The sequence below is a fragment of the Ursus americanus genome, chromosome 14 (assembly GCF_024610735.1).
Source record: "Ursus americanus isolate L20-20 chromosome 14, mUrsAme1.1.p, whole genome shotgun sequence".
Classification (NCBI taxonomy): domain Eukaryota; kingdom Metazoa; phylum Chordata; class Mammalia; order Carnivora; family Ursidae; genus Ursus; species Ursus americanus.
The window spans coordinates 20,685,161-20,711,930 of NC_142140.1; the positions used below are offsets into that span (position 1 = coordinate 20,685,161).

At 37.0% G+C, this 26,770-nt stretch overlaps 1 long non-coding RNA gene across 1 annotated transcript in view; it reads right to left on the reverse strand.

Moving 5' to 3' along the window:
* Positions 1-1,523: 1,523 nt before the first annotated feature.
* Positions 1,524-26,770, reverse strand: part of LOC148108918 (uncharacterized) — a 95,257-nt gene continuing 70,010 nt past the window's right edge. Inside the window, exons 2-3 of the long non-coding RNA XR_015726634.1 lie at positions 2,528-2,655; positions 1,524-1,856 (exon numbers count right to left, since the gene is read on the reverse strand). This is a non-coding gene — a long non-coding RNA (uncharacterized LOC148108918). The remainder of the gene's footprint in view (positions 1,857-2,527; positions 2,656-26,770) is intronic.

Genomic DNA, 26,770 nt, shown 5'->3' on the forward strand with positions numbered 1-26,770 from the left:
TAAATTGTAACATAGTTGACAGATTTTTTTTTTTTCTGTTCTCATTGATCAGAGCATTTTGTACAGATTTGTGTGTGTGTGTGCGTGTGCGCGTGCGCGCGCGTGTGTGTTAATCTGTTTTTTGATACATTCCTATCCCTTGTGTTTATCCTACCACTGCCTTCCTGGCTATCTTAAACCAGTTCATACATTTGAAAATAGAAAAAAAAAAATGCTGTTTTAAAAAATGTTTTCTCCTGCTGCAGTAAATATTTTGCATGATGAAATGCCAGGGTCACACTTTCAAAGTTTATCAGTGAAGTAGTGATTAATAATGGGGAGTTGTCAAAGCTATTGAACTTTTTGTATTAAAAAAAAAAAAACTTTACAAGGTGCCAAGATGTAAAGACAATTTGTTACTTTTTTTTTTTTTTTTCCGAAGAAGAAAAGCGTACTTTAGGGAGATAGTCCCTTGTATCAGGCAAATGCACTGTCAGGAATGAGAATCCATCGTCCTTGTCCCTAGAGTCTGTCCTTGTAAGAGAGTGACGCTGCCCGCAGTGAACCAGCAGTGAGCAGAAGTATCAAGGCTTCTGTACGTGAAGAGTGACCTCCGGCCTCGCCACCTTGGGACAGCTCTAACACTGTTTCCAGCATTCCGTCAGACCTAGTCAAGAACACCTTGGATTCTGCACCCAACGTCTGATGGATGTAAATCACTAGCTATTTTATCATGAAAAAAAAAAAAAGAAAAAAAATATTTCCTCTCCTTTCCACATTCCAGCTGAGCTCCGTTTCCAAGGGTACAAAGAAAACGCTCATAAGGATTTTGAATCTTTTGGGTACCTGTTGGCTCACGGTATCCCCTCTTGATATTTTGGATGTTTTTGAATGTCAGTTTCGCTTTTTTATCCTGAGAATGAGACTTAACGATTCTAAAGGCATTTTATGGGGCCCAGGGTAGTTCACACGATCTCTGCTACCCAAGAAGCCTTAAAGATGATGATGGTACAGCCCGGACTGTGCGCACGGTGCTTCGTGGATATGTGCTGCCAGTAACAAGAATTTTTTTCTGTTTCGTTTTGTTTTGATAAGGCATAAAAGCAACTCATTCCTTGACATCAACTGTAATTCCATCATTCCGTGTCTGTGGATACAGACAATAAAAAAAAAATGTTGTGTAGTCAGTACTCATTACTGACATGATCGCATTCTCAAATGCAATAAAATGCTGGTTCACACTGGTAGTGAAAAGTCGCGACAGCCTAAGTTTCTTTGCCCCTTCTGACCTGCTGATCTTGTATGTTAGGCAGAGGCCTTCGGTGTATCACCAGCTGCTTCCAACACAGAATTAAAATCAATCTTCACTAAAAGCTTTCATCATCACAGAGGGCTGAAGCTCATATCCTCAGGATTTCAGAGTGCTCAGCCTCCACTTAGGGAACGGGAAAACACTGAAAAGATAGAGGCTACCTTTTCTCCCGAGGAAGCACACCCTTATTTTTCCCTTCATCAAATTTTATACAGAAAAAAAAAAAAACACACACACACACAAAATGTTTAATAACTAGCATTAAGAGCAAACTAAAATTTCAGAGGAAAGCAATTTCATGAATAATTCATTAAAATTTCACATCTGCAAGATTAGTCATCCAAATAAAATGCTAATGTCAAAAACATGTACCGTCTATAATATTCTCATCAAGAAATCTTTTTGCATATAATGATAAATGCTTAGATTAGAACAAATGATTTTATAAAAATATTCTATCAAAAGTATGCTAGATAACCTCATCCAGTACAGAAAACAGCGAAGCTTCAGGAACTAAATAGTCCAGAAAAACCATCTTGATTTCGAGATTTGTTGCATTGCATACCTTGATAAAAAAAAAAAAAAAAAAGAACCACTGCTATTTGTCTTTAATACTATTGTGTCGTACATATTCTATGCTATTTGTCTTTAATACTATTGTGTCGTACATATTCTATGGATTAATGAGTTTGGGCATCATCTTCCAGTAAAAATTAAATTGGTGTATTGAAAGCAGCACTGGCAGTGTCCAAACCGGGGTGATCTAAAACCGTTCAGTCTGCAATTCGGAGCGTAACACAAGCCAAAAGATGACTTGAAAATTAACCGAGTTGCTGCTTTTCGGCCAAACGCCGGCTGCCGGTGAGGCACACATAAGCGTACTTTCCCAGCATTGTTTTGAAAAGCCTATCTTAGGGGGAAAAAAAATTTTAATATAGGTTTTGCTATTAAGTTGCAAAGTAGTGTCCTCTTTTCATTAACAGTTATGCCACAGTCTAGAAGCCCTCTAGTCTGATAATTAATAAAACATTTGAACCCTTAATTCTCATCTAGCTACTAAGAATATAATATTAGGGTTAATTGAAATTCCTTTAAATGCCAGGCTTAAACATAAATACTGCTTACAGCATATGCAGTTGGTAAAATTAAATATGTACACATATTTGAATAAGCTGAAGGACCCACACCAAGTATGACGGTGCATTAGGGAAGATGTTGCTGGTTGATGCCCAGTACCTTTCTCATTGTATTTCTGGAATTCTCCTGAAGCAGGAACATCCTCTCGTACACATTCATTTAAGACTGGTTGCTCTGATAAACGAGGCAGCAAGCCCAAAATATATGTTCTTCTTTTAAATGGAGGCCTTTATATAGAAAAAACCTAAACTCAGTAAGACTAATTTTACATCAACACAAACAGCTGCATGATATTAACGATCTCCCCCTCGTCTGCCCCCCCAACAGGCCAAAACAAAGTGTAATTAGTCTTTCTTACTAGATTTTGTCGTCTTTAGTATTACATATTTACATAGAGGGTAGCAATCATAATTTATCTTTCATCTTCATTGTAGTTGAGTCAAATAAAGGTATTCTTTATTAAAATGAAGTTGGGTCTCAAACCTTCATTTAAGGAACTGACTGACCGATGAAAGGTTTAAGACAGAATTCACACTGGAGGGAAATTAAATTACATACAAAAACACTGGTTTAACTGGGACAATATTTGGATTAGAAAGCCATCACTCTAGATATAACCTACTTTAATTTATTTTTAAACAGCATTTTATTTTTAAAAAAAACAAAACCCTATGTCGTCTTACTTCCACTCTGATTGTAAAATGACATTCGATGCTTAATAACACACCATATATATATATATATCTATATGAAATGATTAACGGTTTCTTTTTTTTTTCTTTTTTCCTTATTTTTTTTTTTTTTGGCTTATACCAAGAATATAGGGAGGAGAAAAAGACAAGCTTCAAGTTATAATGTTAATTTGAAGGTAACCGGCCTTTCAAGAATTAATTTCAGCCAAAGTAATAATCATTATTTACCAGCTTGTGACATTTTTATCACTCATCATATTAGCAAATTTCCATTGAAAATGCTAAAATGGTTCGTCATAAGGCAGATAACTGCTCTAGCTGTAAAAATGACCAACACAAGTGCCGGTACTCAAACATTAAATTATACTGTAATTAATAAAGACAGTTAAACTGTCTACTAGCAACAGCAATTTAGGTAACCACATTTGATCGGCTATAAATTGTAACTACATTAAAATTCCAGAAATATTAGCAATATGGATTACTTGATGGAAGTCACTGCTGATCACCAACTCCCCCCACCTTTTTTTTTTTAAACAACGGAAGCACAGGTCAGGTTGACCACAAATCCGTGGGCAAAGATCAGGCCTTAGCACTTTTAATCTTGTGAAACAAGCAATTACAAATAGTTGCATCGATTTGTTAAAAAGCTTTAGGTGACATAAATTGTTTCCTGTTTAGCTTCTTGCTCTGATACATAAATGTCACCGAGTCCAATATTAATTAGGGCCGTGGAAGAACACAGGGTGGCTTCCAGTGAAGACTCTGTCGGTCCTTCCGTTAACGTTCTCAAGAGCTGCTCTCGCGGCACCATTTGTCATGAGTGGCAGAGAGAGGAAAGGACAACTATTTTGTCATGTGAAGTCTTTAATACCAGCTTCATTTTGGGTTCTGAACTATATGACAGGATTTCAGACTTGCTTTATTGCCATCTGACAGCAGCACATTTTTAAAATATCTTTTAAATAGAATAATATTTGTAAGGCATTTCAGCCCCTGAAAAGCTAACACTTCTCCCTTCTGAATATATAGTACTATGTGTGTTTCCTTGGGTTGCTATTTCCACACTTAAAATATAATTTTAAATGGCTTGTGTGTGTTATTGACTTAACATAAATCAAATGTATCATATATACTTTCTTTAGGTTGGCATGCCACTTAGAAAAATACGTTAGATTCTGGGAGGAAAAAAAAAGTCTGGAGAAAATTTATTAAATAGAAGTTTTTACTGTAATAGAATATTAATGTAAGCCAATGCTCATTTACCATTAAGCCGATCCTTTTTTTAACATACACATGCTTTTTATTATTTTGCACTCAAGCAAAAATTCCACATTCAAAGACTTTCCATCTAGTCGGGAATGTCTCTGGCAGGAAACACAGAAGAAATCCTGACCTCCAGAAAGACAGCAGATGTCGTCCACGCTGAGCGTGAGCCCCACTAGGCAACAAAGGCAAACCCACTCCTAAAACGTAAGGTACGAGAGCTAGTCAACAGTGTGGAGTTGGGAGAAACAATTATTCCTGAAATCCTTCCTCACTGCTACTCCACGGAGCGCACAGATGAAAATGTTTGATTTGCAACATAAAAGATTCATTAATTACCACTTGAATATTTAAAGCTATTTTGCAGTCTAACAGAGATAGATAAAGCAGTGAATTAAAACCTCTAATAAAATTGTAAAAATATTTCGGTAAGTTTACCCGTGTTATGATTTAGGGAGAGATTCAAGCATTCTCACGGAACAGAATCTCAGCAATTCTCAAGTGTGTATTTGAAGGAAGGAGCTAAGTGTTGTGGGAATAATTTGTTTCTTACTTTAAAATGTTTACTAATAATTTATTTTCAAATCAAACTTGCTACTTTAGGACTCTATGGATGCGGGGATAAATCGTTCAAGTATGTCAGAACATTGCATGTCTGATCCAGAAATTTAAACACTTGGATAAGTATTCAGCTAGGCTGAGGGGTTTTGTGGCTATCACATCAAAGTGGTAGTTTCCTGCCCACAAAATGCCTCAAGTCTAAAAACACCCAAACCCTGAAACACAGCATAGCAGTCCCTCCCAAGCACTGGATTTATCTACCTAGGATCCAATATAGCGTATGCCAGTGTTTGGATCCCAGGACCCTTGAAATAGACAGCGCCGAGCAAGCTCTTGGAATCAAATGCTAGAGAATCCAGAGGCCAGATTATCATCTCAGCCCTGACTGTAACAGCCTGGGTGACCCTGACAGGTCACTTCCTCTCTTTGGTCCTACCTTTCCTCTTCCTGTTAACAGAGGACATTTAAGTACATGACAAAAACGGTTCCTTCCAATTTTAAAATTCTAAACATTTAATAAGACATTCCACCACAGGGACTTTTCTTGATGAAATCTATGGTCTCAGCCTGAGAGTTTGTGTGGCATGCCGTATTTCACCGATATTGTAATAATTGTCTAATTGGACTCTGCCTTGTGGCATGCCCCGTTAGGGACAGACTTCAGTAGCAGGCACGCATGACTCCATCCATCCACTCACCCACAAATAAGCATTCAATGACCTGCTCAAACTCAACACTGGGTACACAACTGGAATGAAGGTAAACACAGCCCTGGCCTCATTGTACCTGATGGGTTCCTGGGAAGAGAGTTCTGAATGCTAAGGCGCCCCGTAATGCATAAGTGCTAATGAGAAGGGAAGTACCGGAATACATAGGAGCATCACCGAATTGCACGAGGGACGATCAGTGAAGCTTCCCCGAGCACAGTGTTTAACTGGAGCCCGAAGGATGAGTAAGAGTATGTCAGTGAGCAGGAAGCAGGGAAAAGATCTAAGCAGAGGCAAGAAAGCTGCAGTGTCAGATGCATGGGGCTTCCCGGCAGCGTTAGCTAGCAATTCACAGAAAAAAAAAAACCTAAATAAAATCATCTCTGCAGTTACCATGTATCAAGCAGATGGCAAACTCCTAATTCTAATCGTTAGCAGAGCCAAGTGCTCTGCGCGGTCCAGCCTGGTAAGTCCGGAGGAGGTGGTGCTAAATCAGTTTCACATTCAGGTGAGGACACGGGCTTCTCTCCAGGCTCCCTTCCAACCACACTGGTCACACCGTGTGCTTCCTGGGCACTGAGCCCACTCTGCCTCCACGCTCAGTGTTTCTATTCCCTTTGGAGAGGATGTTCTTTTCCTGGCTCTCTGCGTGGCTCCCATCCCTCCCTCCCTTCAAAGGTCACAGCAGAAAGGACTTCCGCGACCATACATTATAGATGGCACCCTCCCTGCCCACTCGATCCTCCGCGTTGCATATCCCCCGCCCACTTTATTACTTCCACCGTGCTTAGCACCTCCCAGCATCATGTTTTCATTTGTGCCTTTCACATGGCACATCTCCCACCAACTTGAAGGGCAGAAACACTCCCTGTATGGTTTGCTACTGCCCTCCCGTCCCCCAGCAAGAGGACCACAAATGGATGCTCACATCTGCGGAGTGAAGGAGGCGGCGTCACCCTGCTGGGAAAGTTGGAGGCGGCAGAAACGCCCGCAGTCGCATGCACAACCTGCCAATATCTAGCCTCCTACTCTCTTTCAAGGCCACCCAAACCCAGTATCCCTTCTATGAATCTCACAGCAAACGTGCAAGATAGGAATGGTCAACAGCATGTTACAGAGGACGACACTGGGGCTTCCTTGGGAACACACTCAAGGTCCCATGGGGAACTCTGCAGAGCTGGGACTCGCGTCCGTGGTTTACTCTAGAGCCCGTGGATGGGTGCTGCTCGTGCCACTTACATAACGTAGCAGATATACTAACATGATAATCTAGCTTTACGGTAGAATCACCGATGTTCATCGTTAGGTTATTACAAAGCTGTCAAATAATGAGTAGAAAGCCATTTAAACATGAACCCCATACAGCCAGTGGTGCCCAGGGTTAAATACAGTGGCAGGAGAACAATGACTGGGTGTAGAAAAAAGACTCAATCGACCATGAATCACAGGGTTTTCTGACTTGCCTCACCTCAAAGAGGACTGTCTCTGCTCCTGACCCAATGATGAACAGCCCTATACCTTCCTTGGGTCTTTCTAATGGGGGTCATTAGAAGTCTTTCTAATAGGGAGATCATCTTGTCTGTATCTAGAATCCCTTTCCAGCGTCTCTGGAGAAGATGTTAGAGCAGCATGAGCTCTGTGAAGACAAGCCTCACTCTGTCTCGTTTCCCGGAGGACCACCCTGCATGTGCTTGCTGGGGAACGAGGTCAGAAGCTGGACCACGCGCATCTGGAACGGGAGCCAGAGAGACCGGATTTCAATATCCCTGCCTTCTCGGTGCCTGTATGACAATGGGCAAGATACTCAAACCTCTCTGAGCTTCAGTGAACGTCCTCACATGACAGGAAAGTTCTCATGATGAACCAAGATAGTGTATTATGTAACAAGTAAGCCCCTGAACTGGATTCTTAATAAATGGGACAGAGTGTTGAGAAAAAGCAGACTCAGTGCCTGTCCTCATGTCTTTTACACTCCAGCTGGGGGCCAGAACTTAGTCGAATAACTTTAAACAGAAATAAAAACTTCCAAATGTTCCAAGAATGTGTAGTACCCAGAGAGCTGTGCTTGTGAGAGGAGAGCTCAGGGAATATGTCTGCAAAGACGAGAGACTGAGTGAAGACCTGAAAGGTAAGAATCAGGTAGGCAGACTGTTCAGGACTTAGTTCACCAGCATTCGTTTCCTTTCTTCAAGTGGAGCACCCTTATTTTCCTTTGGAGAAGCCACCCTCTCCCACCCTGTCAATGATACTTCAGCACCAGCCCTTCACCGCCCCTCTCAGACTTTTATTGTCTTTTGTACTCTAATAGCCCTTACAAACATTCTAAGGGGTTGGGGGGCACCTCACAGAGGAAAGAGCACGCATGAAGGACCTAGGACAGAAAAGAGCATTCCAAGTTCAAGAATCTGCAAGATCTATATGTCTGGAGCTCCAAATGTGAAGAAGAGCATAGGCAAGAGGATGTTTGAGACAGAGGCAGGGGCTGGACCAATCATGATCATACATTTCTGAGAGTCACGTGACATGTCAAATCCATGTTCTAAATTCTTCTGTCATTTTGCAGATAAAATTAGGACTCCAAAAACACACTGCTATTAGAAAAATGGCATCTCTTTGGGGCTAGACGGGAGGCCAAATTAGTGTTTTGTGCTCTCACCAAGTCCATCGTAATCCAAGATGCCAAAAAGGGAGAGTTTCTGCGGGTCACTGGAAAATGACTTGGATAAATTTTATATCATTTGTCTCATTTTTTTGATCAAAGGGAATTTGGCTTCAGGCTTGACTGAACGCAAGGCTCAAATGCAGACTCCCAGCTAAACAGAGAGAGGGGTCGCTAACACTGGAGCGCAGCTTTCCAAAACTGGGGATTTTTCCAAAAATGTGTTCCTAGTCTCCAATAAGCATGTCAATTATGAGTATGAAAGATGCCAAAGAAGAGACTAAGTGGAGACACATAAAGAATTCTCTCCCTTCCTCCATCCTACCCACCAAACACTGCGTTTCCCTGTGTATAAACCTCACATAGGTGGGTTTCTGCAGGTGAAACATAGCTGACACACGACTCTATGGTAGTGTCACTATTTCTGTTCAGCGTCCAATTCTAATTGCTGTCCATGGTATACCAGCTGCTCAGTATTTTGAATTCTGCCCCTGTTTTCCTCTGTGTGGTAAGGAAGCTGGCCCTAGCCAGTGCTTCATCTGTAAACCTGAATCAGTGTCCCCTGTTCCCACCATTAGAGAAGTCTAGGGGAGGACTCTGACCCAACTTGGATTATCCCCTCACCTCCCAGGCAACCACGATGGCCAACAGCAGGAGGGGTATCCTCTACTTGGCTATGCCTATGAGATATATGTTTGCCAGACTCACCAGAATCACCGTGAATAGGTTAAAACTATTCCCTCTAAAAAAAAAAAAAATACACAGTTGTGCTGGGAAATCCAAACCAACAACTGTCCACTGCCCCCACTAGTGTGCTAAGCACTATGTTGAGCTCACAGCAGTGAAAGACATGCTTCCCAGCTCTGAAGTTGCTTATAATCTAGGCACACCTTAGCGACAGACCATTTATCTAACAGGCAGTTTTACTGCGTGCCTACTGCGTGTCAGACATCTTGTTAGACTCTGGGGATTCAACAATAAACAAAGCAGAAAATAACCCCACCTCCTCAAGTTTCCTTTCCAGAAAGTGGAAACAGACCATACATAGTAGGTTAGATGGTGGTAAGTGGTTGGCAGAAAAAGAAATCAGGGCAATGGAATAGAGAGCACCAGGGAGAGGGCTGGTGGGGTGACGGTGATAGTAAAAGCCTCAATGATAGGGTGAGATTTGAATAAACATCTGAAGGAAACAAGTCGAGTAGATATCTGGAAGAAAAGCATTTTGCCTAGAAGGAACAGAAAAGGCAAGGGCTCTGAGGCTGGAACATAAAGCGTCAGAAAGAGGGTGGTAAGAAGCCAGGATAGAAGGTAATGGGCAGAGGATGATGATATGTATCAATGGCCTCATTATGAAGACATTCGCTCTTCTTCTCAGTGAGATGGAAGCCATTGGAGGTTATGAGCATAAGCATGCATTCAGTGACTTGGGTTTAAAAGGATTCCTTTGACTGCTGCATTATAAATGTAGGGAAGCAAATGTAGAAGCAGAGGGATCCGTTACAAGAAAGACTGGTGGCTAAGACTACAGGGCAGCAGCAGAGATGGTGAGAAGGGGTTATATTCTGAAAATAGAGCAAATGGAAGTTGCTGCTAATATGGTGTCCAATATAAGAAATAAGAAGGGTCAGTGGAAACCCCCGGTTTTTTTGTTGGGATAAATTTAAAAGGATAGAGTCGTCATTTAGCAAACTAGGAAGACTATAAGAGGAACAGATTTATGGTAATATCAGAAGATTTGTCTAGACTTTTAAACTCAGAACCTTCCCAATCATCCACTTGAGATGCTGAGTAGACAGGTGACCAAAGGAATCTGGAATTAGGGAAGAGGTTGGACATGGATGTGTGCAGGTGTGTGGGTTAGGGGAAGGAAAGAGTAAATGGTATTTTGGTTTCAATAACACAGAGAAGAATCTGAAAACAGAATCTAATTTGGAGAAATTGCATTGTTTGGACTCAATGAAATCAAGAGTTTGGAGATCCAGCTCAATCATTTTTGCACCAACATTAGATGACTTACCTAATGAACTTAAAATTGATGTCTTTGGGAGAAAAGTCTCTTATGCTAACCTTGAAGGAAAGGAGATTTAGTAACTACTTAGTGCTAAATGAAGTCCACAAAAGAAAAATTTTAATTTCCATCATGAGAACTTGAGAAGTGTGTGTGTGTGTGTGTGTGTGTGTGTGTGTGTGTGTGTGTGTAGAAAGAAAGAGACCGCAAGCAAGCATGTTGTTTATATATAAACAACTTCTAACCTCAAGTATCATTTCCTGGGTTGGACATTTTCAAAGAGTTACTAATTTAAAAATAAACATTTTCAAAAAGATCAGTTCACCCCAGGTTCATTCTCTCTCCGAAGTCCTTCCTTAATTACAAAACCCACATAACCCATTTCCTTTGGTGTGCAAAAAGGTGTGTAATTAAACCATCAGCATAATACCTATCTCCATGTAAAACCCGCACTTATGAACTTTAACTGCTGAATAAAAACTCCTATTACATGACCATTAAGTATTATGAATAAAGCAAGTCATGGTAGGACTTGATTAATTTTTATGCACTATGGATTGTGTCTAGAAGAAATTTGATTTTGGTGGGTCTCCTCCTAGGCAACCCTGCAGACTTTGATGGCTTCACCTCAGGAAAGGCATGTGCTGAATTGGCTTAGAAAAAATGAGTCTGACCTCACTGTGGACCTACGCTACTCTTGGGGTGACTATGTTCAGGGAGAAATCTCAGACCTCACTGATAAATAAGCGATGTACTCAGCTTTGGAATGAAAGGAAGTGAGGGCAATGGGCAACAGCAAAAAAATAGCTGATTCCCTTCAGCGTAGTTTCCAAAGCTGACATCTTTCTAGATTAATACACACTTTAACTCTTTAGGCTAAACATAAAAGCCACAGTTTGAGACCTAAGTGTTTCATCTGGAATTCTAAAAATCACCAATTTGTACACCAGGGGCTGGGACTCAGAGATCCTTGGTTTCGACCTTGTTAGGAAAAATGAAGATTTGTGAATGGTATCTCAAAATCCCCAAGAAATTTTATTTTATGAATCTCGGAGTAAAGAAGTAAGATGTAAAAGCAGTGTTTCCAACCAAAAAGAATGGAGTTTGACCAGCAGGAAGAAAGGAAAATTTAGAGCAACAGTAACTACAACTTGGATGATTGGGTCTAGAAGTGCCAGTATGGTGTCCCTGCTGGGATAGATGTCAGAGACCTCAAATAAGAATAAAAGGATACCCAAATGGAAAGGACCTAAGCTAGGTTTCCCAGAATCAACCCAGAGACAAAGGATCCCATATTCAAATGGAATAGCCAAGAGATAAAATGAACAAACAAGGGTACTAGCAGATGGCCTGAGAAGACCCCGTGAGGGTGCTGGTACTTGGAGTGGTAGGAAAAACATGGAAAGTATTTCCATGACCTCCTTTCCAGAGGGCCTCAGGAATGGATAGGAGACAGAAACCAACGGATTTAATGTAGTAGGGTAATAGTGCCAGAACCCAGGTAGTGTAGAGAATGGTTAACACAGGTATAGGCAGATAGAGCCTCCCCTGGATCCTCCCTTCTCCTCCTCTTTCCCCCTATATCCTGAAGTATACAAAATCCAAACTAAGGGAATCTACTCTTAGAAAACATCAGTGTCCAAAATGGAAACACAAGACAATTCTGTGAGAGACAGATTCAGGTGGTAGAGAAGTGGAAAAAATGGTAGGGTCAGGCCCAAGAGATTCTAATGCTACAGACTCAAACACCATTCCCCTCCCCCAAGGCTTGGACTGTAGCTTCTTCCCAGAGCCCACTTTACCAAAGAAGTTAGTTGATACCTGCAGGAGTGCATGAACTTAGAGACAAAAATAAGACAACTCAGAAATACAATTTCTATTCAAGACAGATAGCTGTCGTTTAAATATTAAGTCAAAATTAGATTTTCAGCATAGATTTTTTAGAGAATACTCCCAAAGGAAGTACTACAGCAAAAGAGAAAACATGTCCTAAAGAATATTATTTTTGGTAAGTGAAAGTAAGTAAAAAACATAGCAAACCTTACTTTTGTGTACAAGGAAGGATAAAACCAATATACATTATTAATAATCCAAAACTAAATTCTAGTTGATACCAACATGCAGGTGCTGAGGTATGGACTCAGATCTTAGAGTATAACAAGAGAAAGGGGAGAGGAAACTACAGGAGTCATCTTATTCAGAGGCAACATATTGTTTTTATTAAGTATAAGACATTCATAGGGAAGTGTAATATATATGATTATTAATAAATTAGGGGTAACCATTGAGATAAAGAAAATTGCATGTAGAAGATTCAGACTAGTGGGGTGAGGACTGAAAAGAGGAGCAGAGTACATAGGAAAGAAGAAACGTGAAAGAAAATTAAGTGTAATAAAATAGTTTTACAGTAAATATAAGCATGTTAAAAGCAAAAAAGCAAAAAAGAGAGACTGATGTTGGACTGAAAAATACAAGCTAATCTCTAGCAATGTGTTATTTTTTCTAACAGAAGCCCATTTAAGCAAAAGGATACAGAGCTTGGAAATAAAGAAATGAGTTAAAAAGACCAAAAAAAAAAAAAAAGTAAACAAAACAAAAAACAGATACCCATTTCAATAGAAGGAAAGAAAAAAAGGATTTGAAAGCAAAAAAAAAAAAAAAATCAAATGGACAAAGAGGTAAGTTATGAGCCTGACAAGGAAGGAAGGAAGGAAGGAAGGAAGGAAGGAAGGAAGGAAGGAAGGAAGGAAGGAAGGAAGGAAAAGAAAGAGAGAAAGAGAGAAAGAGAGAGAAAGAAAGAAAGAAAGAAAGAAGAAAGAAAGAAAGAAAGAAAAATTAAAAAATAATGATAATGGCACAACATGCACCTAATAACATGGCCCCAAAATATATTGGGTAACAACTAGAGTTACAGGAAGAAATAGACAAAACATTGTAAATAACAAATGTGACATACTCTTCTCATAATGCATTGAGTCAATTGGAAAAAAATCAGCACAAATATGGAACATCTAAATGAATTGATTCATAGGTTCAAGGTAATTGTTTATGAAGAGAACTGTATGCCAAACAAAACCATGCATTTCTTTTGTCATACATGGAAAATTCCCAATATTTGTATGGATTAATTAGCCCTAGAGTAAATATTACTCAGGCAATTTCTAACAAATCTTAAAAGCCAGACTTTAAGAGAGATAACTATTTCTGAGTAACTTAACTTCATCCCAGAATAAATCTCAAGAATGTTGATAAGATTAAAATATATATATATATCCAGTACCCAACTAGGTAAAATTCACAACACCTGGTATCCAATAAAATATTATGAGACATGAAAGAAAGCAGAAATATAGGACCCAAACGAGGAGGAAAAAACAAAAACAATAAATTCACACTGTCCCAGAACTACCAAACATATGTGAATTTACAGACAATATTAAAACAGTTATTATAATTGTATTCCCTATCTTTAAAAAAAGTTATTTGAGGTATATATAAGATATTTTTAAAAACTCAAATTGAACTTCTAGACATGAAAATTACAATGTCTGATTGAAAAATACAGTGGAGTTTAGACATTGTAGAATAAAAGATTAGTAAACTTAAGGTTATAGGAATTAACACTATCTGAAATGAAAAATAGAAGAGAGAATTTGAAAAAAGTGAATGAATGGATGAAGAAAGGGAGGGAGAAATTAAAGGAGGAAAGAATGAGTAGATTAGAAAAGCACACCAGTGATCTGGGGGACAACATAAATAACATAATATACATGTAACTGGAATCTGCGGGGGGGGGGGGGGGAGAGGAGTAGGGCATAAAATTTTGAGGAAATGACTGATTTTTCCCCCGAATGTGCTGGAAACTATAAACCCACAGTCCAAGAAGTTCAGTGAGCCCCAAGTATTAGAACCATGAAGAAAAACTAAACCAAGGGAAATTATGATCAAATGGCTTAAAAGAGTGGCAAAGCAACTCTTGAAAGCAGCCAGAGCAAAACCCCACATTTTGTAGAAGGGCAAAGAATGACTATAGATTAATCATTGGAAACAACACAAGTAAGAAGACAGTGGGGTAAGATCTTAAATATATATGAACTGTCAACACAGCATTCTAAATCCAGAAAAAATTCTTTTAAAAATGAATATGAAACAAATACTTTGCCAGACAGACAAAAGCTGAAAGAATTCATCACCAGCAAACCTGCTCTACAGGAAATGTAAAGGAAGTCCTTCAAGTAAAAGAAAATATTAACAGGTGGAAACATGGATCTATACAAAGAAATGAAAGGTGACAAAAATGTAAAAATCAGTAAACATGTAAGATTTTTAGATTTAAATTTCTTTAAAACAGAATTGATGAATTAAACAAAAATAGTAACAATGTATTGTGAGGTTTATAACATACATGAAAGTAAATGTTTAACAACAATAGTACAAAGGTTGGAAGACAAGAAATGGGAAGTGTACTATTATATAGTTACAATAATAGAAGTGGTGTAATGTCAACTTAAAATGCACTGCTGAGTTGTACTTGTATTAATCCCAAAGTAATGACTCAAATAAAAAATTAGAGAGATTTACCTAAGAATCCAACAAAGGAGATAAAATAGAATCATAAAAAGTAGTCCAAAATAAGGAAGGGAAAAAAAGGAAAACAAGGAACAGATGGCAAAGATACAACTCAAATAACAAGATAACAAACTTAAATCTAGCCATATTGACAATGACTTTAAATGTAAATGGTCTAAATACTTAAATTAAAAGGGAGAGTTTGTCAAGTTAATAAACAAAAGCAATGCTGACCAAATTGTGTCAACAAGAAGCAAAATCTAAATATGTAAAGCAAATAGGTTAAAATGGGTGAGAAAAGATATACTATATTTAAAAGGAAGCTAAATAAATGAAAGATATACCACATATGAAAGAAAGCTAGAGGGGCTATGTTAAGTAGATTTCATAGCAAAAAGTATTAGCAGGAATGGAATCGTAATGATACTCATTAAAAGGGCATAGAAATCCTTGGTATTTATGCACCCAATAAGAGAACTTAAAAATACATAGAGCAAAAGCAGATAGAACCACAGGGTGAAATAGAAAATTCCAAAATTATAGTGTGAGATTTCAATAACTCTTATTAATTGATAGAAAAAATACACAGAACATTAGGAAGTTTCCCTGCCTCACCACTCCTAGATGTTGGACTCAGCTGGCAGTGGAGCCCCATAAGCACCTTTGCCCTGAGGGTGGGGGAATGGGTAGCTCTGCACGCTAGAATGCCTACAAGGGCTCAGCCAAACTTCAAAGCCAGTCATGCTGAGGGCAAACCCAACATACTGTGTGCCTGCAACAGTCATGGCTGAGCCCCTCAGTCAAACAGTTGGCCCCACTTACCAGCATCTTGTAACAGTCACAGCCAGACCATGCAGACAGCTACACTGGGGCAGACCTGCACACCAGTAAGTCCATACCTGTCACAACCCAGACACAACAGGAGGGTATAAGTAACCCTCAGAGCGGTCACTTCTAGGCATTTGGTGCAGGAGACTGGGGAGTTTGCACTACTGTGCCACACAGAATACCTTCTGCGTTAAGGCACTGTTTCATGACCAGAAGACATAACTGATGTCTGTGTTATATAAAAACTAACACAGAGACAAAATGAGAAGACAGAGGACTATGTTCCATACAAAAGAACAAGAAACTTCAGAAAAAGAACTAAATAAAACAGGGACAAGCCATCTACCAGATGAAGACTTCAAGGTAAATGTCATAAAGATGCTCACCAAACACAAGAACAGATGAAAACAGTGAGAACAAAAAGAAAATACAAAAATAACCAATCGGAGATGAAGAATACAATAACTGAAATGAAAAATACACTACAGGGAATGACAGCAGAAGAATGGATCAGGGATGTGAAAGGATCCTGGAAATCGCACAAGGAGTAAGAAGAAAAAAAAGGGGGGCGCCTGGGTGGCACAGCGGTTAAGCGTCTGCCTTCGGCTCAGGGCGTGATCCCGGCGTTATGGGATCGAGCCCCACATCAGGCTCCTCTGGTATGAGCCTGCTTCTTCCTCTCCCACTCCCCCTGCTTGTGTTCCCTCTCTCGCTGGCTGTCTCTATCTCTGTCGAATGAATAAATAAAATCTTTACAAAAAAAAAAAAAGAAGAAAAAAAAGGATTAAAAAAAAATTGAGGATAGTTTAAGGGACCTCTGGGGCAACATCAAGCCTACTAACATTTGCAGTAAGGAGTCCCAGAAGGAAATGAGAGAAAAAGAAACAAACTACCTGAAGAAATGACTGAAAAGTTCCCCAGCATGAAAAAGGAGAAAGACGTCCAAGTCCAGAAAGCACAGAGAGTCCCAAATGAGATAAACCCAAAGAGACCCACATGCAGACACATTATAATCAGAATGCAAACGGTAAAATCCTTAAAACCAGCAAAAGAAAAACAACTTAATATATACAAAGGAACTCCCATAAGACTCTCAGCTGATTGTTAAGCAGAAACTCTACAGGACAGAAGGGAATGACACAATATATTCAAAGTGCTGAAAGAAAAACAAAAAAACAAAAAGCAAAAAAACTTACAACCAAGAATACTCTACCTGGCCAGAGTATTACTCAGAATTGAAGAAGAGATGAGAAATGTCCCAAATAAGCAAAAGATAAAGGAGTTCACCAATACTGAACTGGCTTTACAAGAAATGTTAAAGGGACTTCTTTAAATGGAAGAGACAAGACCATAAGTATAAATAGAAAATTTATGGGGGGAAAAAATCCTCACTGGTAAAACTAAAAATATACTAAAAGTAGTGAATCAACCACCTGCATAGGAAGTATGTAGGTTAAAAGACAAAAGTAGGAACATCAGCTAGACCTACAATAATTAGTCAAGGGATCTGCAAAGTAGTAACATGTAAAATATGTCAGAATCATAAAACGTGGGGGAAGGATAAAAATGGAGTGCTTTTAAAATGCACTTGAATTTAAGTGACCGTTAAAATAGATTGCTATATACATAGAATGTTATATATGAATCTCATGGTAACCATACACCAAGCCTCTCTAACAGATACACAAAAAATAAACAGAAATCCAAACCTAACACTAAGGAAAGTATAAAATCACAAATGAGCAGAACAAGAAGAAGGAACAAAAAAGAACTACACAAACAACCAGAAAACAAGCAACCAAATGGCAATGATTACATTTACCAATGATTACTTTACATGTAAATGGACTAAATGCTCTAATCAAAAGACACAGGCTACCTGAATAGATTAAAAACCAAGACCCATCTATATGCTGAGTGCAAGAGACTCAATTCATATCTAAAGGTACACACAAACTGAAAGTGAGGAGCTAGAAAGGGATATTCCATAAAAATGGAAATGAAAAGGAAGGTAGGACAGAAATATTTTATGAGACAAAATAGACTTTAAAAAAAAAAGACTGCAAAAAGAGACCAAGAAAAGCATTACAAAATGATAAAAGGATCAATCCAACAAGATTTAACATTATAAATATATCTGCACCCAACATAGGAGCACTGGGTTTTACAAAGCAAATATTAAGAGACCTAAAAAAAGAAAATGACAGCAATAGAATAATCATCAGGGACTTTAGCACCCCACTTACATCAATGGATAGATTATTCAAACAGGAAGTCAATAAGGAAATACTGGACTTCAATGACACATTAGACCAGATGGCCTTAACAGATATATACTGAACACTCTATCCCAAAGCAGCAGGATACACATTCTTTTCAATTGCATATGGAACATTCTCCAGAAAAGATCACATGTTAAGCCACAAAAGAAGTCTCAACCAATTTAAGAAGACTGAAATCATACCAAGCATCTTTTTCAAACATAATGGTATGAAACTAGAAATCAGTTGCAAGAGGAAAACTGGAAAACCACAAATGGTGTGGAGGTTAAACAACCTAATAGTAAACAACTAATGCTGTCAACACAGAAATCTTTTTTTTTTTAAAGATTTTATTTATTTATTTGACAGAGAGAGAGAGACAGCCAGCAAGAGAGGGAACACAAGCAGGGGGAGTGGGAGAGGAAGAAGCAGGCTCCCAGCAGAGCAGGGAGCCCAATGTGGGGCTTGATCCCAGGACCCTGGGATCATGCCCTGAGCTGAAGGCAGACGCTTAACGACTGAGCCATCCAGGCACCCCTGTCAACACAGAAATCTAAGAAGAAATTTAAAAAATACTTAGAGATAAGTCTATGTATCCTGTCTATGTATCCCAAAATCTATAGGATCCAGCAAAAGTTGTTCTAAGAAGGAAGTTTATAGTGAGACAGATCTACTTCAAGAAACAAGAAAAATTTCAAATAAACAATCTAACGTCATACCTCAAGAAACTAGAAAAAAGGAGAACAAAGCCCAAAGTTAGTAGAAAGTAGGAAGTAACAAAGATCAGAATGAAAATAGAAAATAACAAAAATAGAAAACATCAGTTGAAACTAAAAGCTGGTTCTTTGAAAGATAAACAAAATTGATAAACTTTTAGCTAGACTCATCAAGAAGCAAAGAGGACCCAAAAAAGTAAAATCAAAAACAAAAGAGAAATTATAAATAATACCATAGAAATACAAAGGATAACAGACTACTGCAAACAATTACATTCCAACAAATTAAAGAGCCTAGAAGAAACTCATACATTTATAGAAACATGCAATCTTGCAAGACTGAATCAGGAGGAAATAAAAAATCTAAGCTAGACCCATTACTTGTAATGAACTTAAATCAATAATCAAAAAACTCCCAACAAACAGAAGTCCAGACCAGTTTCAAAAGTAAATTCTAGCAACATTTAAAGAAGAGTTAATACCTATATTCCTCAAAAAATTGAAGAAAGAACACTTCCAAACTCATTCTGTAAAGCCAACATTACCCTCATACCAAAACCAAAGACACTACAAAAAAAAAAAAAAAGAAACAAACAAATGAAGAAGAAAAAATTACAGGCTAATATGCTTGATGAACATTGATACAAAAATCCTCAAGAAAACATTAGCACATTGAATTCAACAATTCAGTTAAAGGGTCATGCACCATGATCAAGTGGGATTTATTTCAGGAATGCAAGTATGGTTCAATAGCCATAAGCCAATCAACATGACATGCCACATAAACAAAGAGGATAAAAATCATATGATCATCTCAAAAGATGCAAAAAAAGCATTTGATAAAATTTAACATCTATTTATGATTAAAAAAAACAGGGAAATATATCTCAGGGAATATATCTCAATATAATAAAGGCTATCTATGACAAACCCACAACCAAACATCTTAACAGTAAAACCTAAAGCCTCTCCTCTAAGATTAGGAACAAGACAGAGATGTCCACTTTCACCACTTTCATTCAATACAGTATTTAGAAGTCCTAGCAACCACAATCAGACAAGAAATAAAAGGCATCCAAATTGGAAAAGAAGTAAAACTATCACTATCCACAGAAGACATGATACTATAAATAAAAAGGCCTCAAGACTCTACCAAAAAACTATTAGAATAAGTGAATTCATTAAAGTTACAGGATACAAAGTTTACATAAATGTGTGGCACTTCTATACGCTAATAAGGAACTATCAGAAAGAAAAATTAAGAAAGTAATACCATTCACAATTGCATCAAAAAGAATAAAATACTGGGGTGGGGTGCCTCGGTGGCTCAGTCAGTTAAGCGTCTGCCTTCGACTCAGGTCATGATCCCAGAGTCCTGGGATAGAATCCTGCATAAGGTTCCCTGCTCAGCAAGAGGTCTGTTTCTCCCTCCCCTTCTGCCCCTCCTTCCTGCTTGTGTTCTCTCTCTCACTCTCTCTCAAAAAAATAAATAAAATCTTAAAAAAAATAAAATATTTGGGAATAAATTTAACCAAGGAGGTGGAAGACCCATTGAAAACATTCAAGTCATTGAAAACTTTAAGAAACTGATGAAAGAAAATAACGACACAAATCAATGGAAAGATATTCTGTGCTTATGAATTGGAAAAAATGATACTGTGGATGTCCACACTACCAGAATAAATCTATAGCTTCAATGCAATCCCTATCAAAATACCAATGGCATTAAAAAAAAAAGATTTATTTGAGAGGAAGGGGAGGAGCAGAGGGAGAAGAAAAGGGGGTAAAGCAGACTCCCTGCTGAGCACAGAGCCCAAGGCAGGGCTCTATCTCATGACCCTGAGATCATGACCTGAGCTGAAATCAAGAGTCAGATGCTTAACTGAGCCACCCAAGCACCCCCAAACATCAATGACATTTTTTACAGAACTACAACCAATAATCCTAAAACGTGTATATCATTACAAAAGATTTCAATTAGTCAAAGCAATCTTGACAAAGAAGAACGAAGTTGGATGTGTGATGATTCCTGACTTCAAACTATATTACAAAGCTATTATAATCAAGACAATAGAGTGCTGGTACAGAAACAGACACATGGAACAAAACAGAGAATCCAGAAGTAAACTCACACCATCAATTAATCTCCAACAAAGCTAGCAAGAACACGCAATGGAGAAAAGACAGTCTCTTTGGTAAATGGCACTGGAAGGCTGGGCAACTATATGTAAAAGTAAGAAACTAGACAACTTTCTTAAATCATGTGTAGAAAACCTCAAAGTGGATTAAAGACTTAAATATGGGGGCACCTGGCTGGCTCAGTCAGAAGAGCATGTGTTTCTTGATTTGGTCTCGGGTCATGAGTTCGAGCCCCACATTGGGTGTAGAGATCACTAAAACAAATAAAACCTAAAAAAAAGAAAGACTTAAATATAAGACCATAAACCTTAAAACTACCAGAAGAAAACAAAGGCAGTAAGGTTTTGGACATTGGTCTCAGCAATGTTATTTTGGATCTGTGTCCTCAGGCAAAGGCAAGAAAAGCAGAAGTAAATAATTGGGACCTGCATCAAACTAAAAAGCTTTTGAACAGCATAGGAAACCATTAATAAAACGAACAAGCAACCTACTGAATGGAAGATAAAATTTTCAAGGGGTTAATACCCAAAATATATAAAGAACTCACACAACTTACTATCAAAAAACAAATAACCCAATTAAAAAATGCACAGAGAACCTGAATAGACACTTCTCCAAAGAAGACACACAGATGGCCAACAGCTACGTAAGATGTTCAACATCACTAACCATCAGGGACATGCAAATCAAAACCATAATAATATATCACTCTCACACCTGTCAGAAAGGCTACTTATCAGAAAGACAAGAATAACAAGAAATAAGTGTTTGTAAGGAATGTGGAGAAAAAGTAACCCTTGAGCAATGTTAGTGGGGACATAAGTTGGTGCAGGCACTGTGGAAATCTGTATGGAGATTCTTCAAATAATTAAAAAATAGAACTACTCTCTAATTGAATTTAAATAATAGAAAAAGAACTACTCTCGATCCAGCAATTCTACTTGGTATTTATTTAAAGAAAATGAAAATACTAATTTGAAAAGATATATGCACCCCTGTTTACTGAGTTACTATTTACAATAGACAAGATATGGAAGCAACCCAAACATCATTAGATATATGAATATAGCAGATACGGTATGAGTGTGTGTGCTTGTATGTGTATGTTTACATTATATATAAGTATGTTATATGTTTATATGTTCTATATATACATTTATATATTTATAATGGAATATTTCTCGGCCATAAAAAAAGAATGAAATCTTGCCATTTGGGACAACATGGATGGACCTAGAGAATATTATGCTAAGTGAAATAAGTCATCTAAAAAAAACAAACACCATATGATTTCACTTATATGGGGAATCTAAAAAACAAAAACAAAAAAATGAGCAAACAAAACAAAACAGAAACAGACTCAGGGATTGAACAATTTGGTGGTTGCCAAAGGGGGGATGGGAGGATGGTTCAAACACAGGGAGGGGATTAAAAGTACAAACTTCCAGTTAAAAAATAAACAAGACACAGGGATACAGTGTACAGCATAGGGAACACAGTTAATAATATACAACAACTTTGTATAGTGATAAATAAGAGCTAGATTTATGATGGTAATTATTTCATAATGTATATAAATGTTGAATTAATATGTTGTACATCTGAAACTAATATATTGTATGTCAACTACACTTGAGTAAAAAAGAAAATTAATAAGAATACAGAAGATTTTTGCACAATTGACTACCTTGATGTAATTATTATTTTTTGAACACTCTGCCCAAAAGGAGAATACATACACACTTTTTAATTGTGCATAGACTTTTACCCAAATTGACCTCATTTTGGATCACAGACAAGTCTCATATATTTTAAGGATTCAAATCATGCAAAGTATATTCTTTACAAAGTATGTCCTTTTACCAATGTAACTAAACTAGAAATAAATAATAGAAAAGTTTCTGGAAAATATTCATGTATTTGAAAAGTAAACAGTCACAGTCTATGGGTTAAAGAAGAAATTAAAGAGAGAAATCAGAAAGTATCTCAGATGAATGAAAATAACAAAGTATGTCAAAATTTGTGGGGTACTGTTAAAATAGTAAATATGTACACTGGAAAAGAAGTATCAAATCAACAATGTCAGTTTCCACCTTAAAAAACTAGATGAAGAACAGAAAATGGAATCCCAAGTAAGCACAAGAAAATATACAGATTAGAGTGGGTAGCAATGAAACCAAAAATAGAAAATAGTAGGAAAAAAAAATCAATGAAACACAAAGCTGGTTCTCTGAAAGAGGAAAAAAACTGGTAAATCTCTATCCAGACTTATCAGGAAACAAAGAAGACACAAATGACCAGTATGAGGTTTGAGAAGGTGACGTCATTACAGAGTCTTCAGATATCACAAGGATAACAAGTAAATATGATGAACAACTGTATGCCAACAAATTAAAAATCTTAGACAAAATAGACAAATTCCTGGAGAGATTCAAACCACTGAAGAAGAAATATGTAACTTGAATATCCATACATTTATTAAAGAAATTAAATTTATAGTTAACAACCTTCAGAAAGAGAACTCCAAAACTAAATGGTTACAATGTTGAATTCTCTCAAACATAGAAAGTAATAATAATAATTCTTTACAGCTCTTTCAGAGAAGTGAAGAAGGGGGAATACCGCACAACTCATTCTACAGAGCCAGCTTTACCCAGATACCACAACCAGACAAAGCCATTACAAGAAAGAAACTAGACCAAAATTCCTCATGAACATAGATGCAAAAATTCTAAATAAAACTTGAGAACTTGAGCACACTGAACTCAGGAACACATACAAAGATAATACATCATGGCAAAGTGGGATTCATCCCAGTACTGTAAGATCCAATATTTATTTTTCAATAAAAACTCTGAGCAAACTAGGGATAGCACGGTACTTCCTTAATCTGGTAAAGGTGCATCTACAAAAGACCTATAGCCAACATCATTCTGAATGGCAAAAGATAGAATTTTTCCCCATAAGATCAGGGCACATCTGTTCTCACCACTCCTATTCAACACTGGACTGGAGGTTCTGTCCAGTACAATAAGACATTCAAACTAGAAAGGAAGAAGTAAAAATTTTATGTGGAAGACTGATGGAATCTGCAAGAAGAAACTAGAATTCCTAAGTAATTTAGGAAGGTTGCAAGATAGAAGATTAATGTACAAAAACCCATTTTCTTTATGTATATTAACAATGAAAAATGTGAAACTGAAATGAAAATGTAAGGCCATTGCCAATAACACTAAAAATATGACATACCTAGGGATAAATCTGACAAAATATTTGAAATCCCTGTACACTGAAAACTATAAAATACTGCTAGGAAAAACTGAAGACAACGTAAACAAATGTTCATTGGTTAGAAGTCTCAATATTGTTCAAAATGTAAATTCTCTCAAATATTCAATGCAACCTCTACATTCAAAATCCCAGTAGATGTGTTATAGAAACTGCCAAGCTGTGTCTAAAATGACTCCAAAAATGCATAGGACCAAAATAGCCAAAACAACTTTGAAAAAAGGAGGTGCAATACTTGTATTTTCAAGATTTATTATAAAGCTACAGTTGTCAAGACAGTGTGGTATTGGCTTAAATATAGGGAAATAAATCTATAAAAAGAAAATAGTCCTAAGATGGACCCACATACATATAGACAACTGATATTTAGACAAATGGTCAAAGGCAATTCACTGGAGAAGAGATAGTCTTTCAGTAAATTATGCTGGAATAATCAGATGTCCATATGATAAATAATGTTTTTCTAACTGTACCTCATACTTTCTATAAAAATTATTTCAAAATGAACCACAAACCTAAATGTAAACCCTAAACTATAAAACTTCTAGAAGAAAATGTAGGAAAGAATCTTTGTGATGGTGTTAGGCAATGATTTCTTAGTAACTACATGAAAAAATGATCATAAAAATGTCTGATAAATTGGATTTCATAAAACTTAAAAAAGCTTTTGCTCTTTCGAAGATGCTGCTAAGATAACCAAAAGATAAGCCACAGGCTGGGAGAAAATATTTGCAAATCACACATCTGATTAAAAAAAAAAAACAACTTGTTTCCAAAATATATAAAGAACTCTCAAAACTTGCAACCCCGTTAGAATGAGCAAAACACTTGGACATGCCATCAAAAACATATAGAAATAGGCAATAAGCACATGGAAGCAGGCTCAACATTATTAGCCATTAGGGAAATGCAAATTAAGAGTTTATATATTCCCATAATGGGATATCAGTACACATCTATTAGAATGACTAAAATTAGAAAGACTGATCCTATCAAGTGTTTGCAAGAGTGTAAGAGAACTGAAACACTCATATGATACTGGTGGGTATCTAAAATGACACAATCACTTTGAAAGAACATTTTGGAGGTTCCTTAAAAATGAATCATACACCTACCACATGATCCAGTGGTTTCACTCCCGGATGTTTAACCCAAGAGAAAAGAGCATATATCAGTACAAAGACTTATGCATGAAATATCATAGCAGTCTTATTTGTAATAGTAGAAACCCAGAAACAACGGAAATGTCCATCAATAGGTCAATGGGTAGGCAATTGGTATATCCATGTAATGGAATACTACCATAAAAAGGAACAAAATATAAATACATCAACATCAATACAACACAGATGATCCCTAAAATAATTATGCTGAGAAAAGCCAGGCGGAAGGAAAGAATATGTATATTGTTATTCAGTTTAGATAAATGATATGAAATGGAAAGTGATTCACAGTGACAGAAAGCAGATCAGTGCTTACCTGTAAAACAAGGTGCTGGGATAAGCGGGAGAGGGGTTAGTCACAAAGATGTGCTGGATGTGTTCAAAGTTTTCGCTGAAGCAGTCATCTCATGGTTTACACACATGTCAAGTCTTTTCAAAATGTATTCTTTAAATATGTGCAGTTTATTCTATGTCAAATACACTACAATAAAACTCTTTAAAAATAAAGTTGAGAAAGAAATAGAGCAAATGGATAAGAAGAATTAAAGATATGCTAAAGATAAGAACAGACATCTATGTAACACAGAGGAAAAATAGAGATTAACAAAAAGTAAAAGCTAGTACTTTGAAAAGATAAGTAGGTAAACCTTTGTCAAGACTGACCATGTACACAAAGGAGAAAGGATTTTTTAAAAAGCATGAAATCTAGAATGAAAAAGGGGAAACAACTCTGTGTCCATAAAACTGAAAGAATGGCAAAATATATCTTTGGGCATAAGATAAAAAGGAAAATAGAAATTGTAGTGGTCATTAAAGACGTTCCCACTTTCAAAATATGGCCCAGGTCCAAATGATTTTACAGGTGAGTTTTAAACTTTCAAAAGTACAGATAATTCTTACCCTTCTGTGATTTTTCCAGGAGAAAAAAAAAATCCAACTTATTTTATAAGTCAAATATATCGCTGTTTTCAAAATATGAAGAAGCTAAAACAAGGAATTTATTAGTCTATTTGTCTTAAGAATATTTATGTGAGAATACTAAACAAAATAGGGTTGAATGAAAAAATATATTACAAATACAGAATAGTCAAATAGATCTTCGTTCTGAAATACAGCGATAGTCTGACTTCTGAATATTAATTCAAGGGGAAAATGACAAGATTAACAACAAACAAAAATCTGATAAATTTTAACACCTATTAATGAATATATATATTGATCAAAATCTACCTATCATCAATATCTATCTATTGATCATTGATTGATCAAGCAAATGATTGATCTGTCTCTGGATCATTACAGAGATACGCTCAACTTGAGAACAGCAGAGTAACAAAAAGTGTAAGATCGTATGTAATGGGAAAATCTTAGATGTGTTTAAGATCAAAAACAAGACATTGATGTTTTCTACCATCACTACTGTTTTTAAAAAGTGTTGGAGATGCTGTTCATTTAAATAAAGAAGGAAGGAAATAATAGCTGTAA